Consider the following 3057-nt stretch of genomic DNA (forward strand, 5'->3'; position numbering starts at 1 on the left):
CATAGCATGTGTGGACTGAATTTATTGTTTAAATATAGGAAAACCTGCCAAAAGGAAAGGCTTGCCCTTGATGCAATATCAGACTATGATCTCTGTTGGCTCCAAGGCTACCCCACTACAGCTCCAAGGGCATCACTGCTACTGTGGCTAATGTGAATGGCACCTTTGGTGTTGCGCAGTGCGCTGACTGTGCAGCTGTGCATAGCAGCCCTAGCTATCTTCTAGCATCTTCTCATTTTTAATGTTATTTTTAACAATGACTTTTCTTCTAATTATGAAAACATCACAACAGTAAAAACTGTATCCTTGCCACCCCCCCATCCCTGTGGCTCCCCTACTAGAGGCAACTATAACTACCATCTCTTTTTTCTCCTGTTATTTTCTTGCCCCCCATCTAACTTGGTGGTTAATCTAGTTTTACCATTCTGGTTTTTTCCTCCTCAGCATTATAGAATCAATATTTTTCTCATGTTATTAAAATTTTGTAGGAAGTGCAAGGACTCGAGTGGATCCCCAGTAGCAAAAATAAATAAATAAAATAAATAAAATAAATTTTTTTGTACATACCATTTGTAATGGCTGCAAAATTGTTCAAGCTACGGATATATTATCTTTAACTAATCTTCAAGATAAATTAACAAATTTTGCTCCAAAAAATAAAATCACTCAGATGAACAATTTTACTCTCTCATCTATGTCCCTATTTCAGGATATTTTTTGTGGGAAAAGAGTGGAGAAGAAAGTATTACTATCATTAAGCTTTTTAATACATGTGGTTCAAATTGCTTTTTAAAAAGCTTGTTTCAATTTGTATTCTCACCGGAGGATATGTGATTTTTCATTTTACCAAGACCTTGACAGCAAAGTAGGAACATTCATTCCAAATACTAAATCTTTATTCATTTGTTAGGTTGAAAAACAGCTACCTCAATATATTTAAAAACTTATTTTAGTTTCTCTGATTATAAAATGAGTCAAAAACTTTCCTGTAGCTTTCAATCATTTGTATTCTCCCTGCATAACAGGCCTTCCTCGTATTTTGTCTATTTTTCTTTGGGAGTGTTTTATTTTATCATGTAAACTAATACATTTTTTACATTTAAGTCGCTTTGCAGAGCTTCTGATACATGAATGAGTGTTACTCATTTCCCCCATAGGATTTCTGGCATATGTATTTCCTGTCTGACCTATCATTCCCCTATTCGGTTGATGTACAGATTATTTTGCTATTTATATGCTCAGGACCATTTTCTGTTTTCCTTTCACCGCTTTCATTCTTAGAAAGTCCTTCTCCCTCTGGAGATCAGATTCATCTCTATTTTGGTATTTTTTTTTAGTGGCGTTTCTTTCATTTGATGCGGCAGTCCCTCTGAGACGTACTTTGGCATACGATGAGCTGTGAGAATCTAAATTGATTTCTTTCCCAAAGAGCTGGGTAATTTATCCAATTGTCTTAGGAATAATCCATTCCCAGCCTCTCATTTTTGATATGTCTTTTACATCTGATCTTACTTTGATAACCAAAAAATAATAATACATACTTTTATTTTGAAGAAGAAAAGATGAGTCAGCTAAGACTTATTAATAATGACTGCTGTGTGTCAGGAACTGTTCTCAGAGCTCAGTATAATTCCTTGAGTTTTCCTCCCATCAACCTTAGTCTATAGATGTTTTACTCTCTCCTATTTTACAGATGAAGGGATGGAAGCCTAGAGGAGACACAACTGGTAACAACCTACTAGCATTTGAATCTAACAGGCTGGTTCCAGAGTTCTCCCATTTCCCCATTAGACACTGTCCTTGCTGGAAGTGAGCATCCAGCTCAAGAGGGTTGGACTCCTAGCCCTACTCTGATGATTAAGCTGTGGCTGACTTACTTTCTATCAAGGGCATCAGGCAAAGAATAGGAAAATTCATAGCTGGGGGAAAACGCAAGTGCTACATTACAGAAAGACTTTAATTTTTATCTTGGTAGTCACTAGGGAGGCCCAGGCAGCTCTGGGAAGGCAATTAAATTGTGGAGCTGGCCAAACTGTGGAGCTAGGCTGTGTCTCTGCTAAGTCAAGGGCACTGGGCTTCCTGCTCCTTGTCCCATCTGGGTGTTACTGAAGTCCCTTGCAGTCACTCTCAGTAGTAATGAGGTAAATGCACCAATGTTTAAATATAAGGATGCTCTCAGCAGTGGTACTTAGGGTTTTGTCAAAATGGAGTCCACATAGATGTCTAGGTCCTCAAACAAAGCACAGCATTACAAAACATGGAACCCTATGCAGCCATTAACCATGCCATAGGACAAGTGGTAATGAAACAGGAAAATATTCTCCATGTGTTACTGAGTAAAATTTCACAGTTTTAGGTATTGTGGACAGGGTTGTTAGTAAAAATATACCCAAATATACACGGAGTAAAGAAGACAATATATCAAAATGCTCACATTATCTCTGGTGTCAAAATGCCTATATCCAATCCTGGCTTCCTAAATTATAAGCACTGCGACCTTAGATAAGTTATACAATTTAAGTTGCTGCTTTCTTATCAATAAAATGGAAATAACATTACTATCTCATAAGATGAAGGTGAAATGAATATGTATATGAAAAGTGCTTAGAACTGGTGCCTGGCCCCTTGAAAATATTTAATAAATGTTCATGGCTATTATTATCTCATTATTATTCTTTGCAAAATTTTCTAAAATGCAGTTATGGTATTTGTAATAAGGAAAAATTAATTTGTTTTAATGAAAGTTAAGACAATCCCATTCTAGAGAATCTGAGAAGATTCTTTCCTGTCTGCTTTCTCTGCTATTAAGTGGCTCTGTTCACAGCACTGGGCTGAGGAGGACGCCAGTTCCTGCTTCTCTTTATACCTAGCTTCCTGCTCAGTGTCTCCACTTACAGGTCCCACAGGACCTCACTGTGAAAATGTCTCCAACAGAGCTCATCAAGGTCACCACAGCCTTTTGCTCTTCATACTCTTGCTAGCCAGAGAGATCCTCTTCACTGGATGTTTGGATGGTTGAATGGGTGGATGGATGAATGGTTGGGTGGATGGATGGGT

This window comes from Fukomys damarensis, unplaced genomic scaffold (assembly GCF_012274545.1).
Source record: "Fukomys damarensis isolate Sample0158 unplaced genomic scaffold, DMR_v1.0_HiC HiC_scaffold_73659, whole genome shotgun sequence".
Taxonomy (NCBI): domain Eukaryota; kingdom Metazoa; phylum Chordata; class Mammalia; order Rodentia; family Bathyergidae; genus Fukomys; species Fukomys damarensis.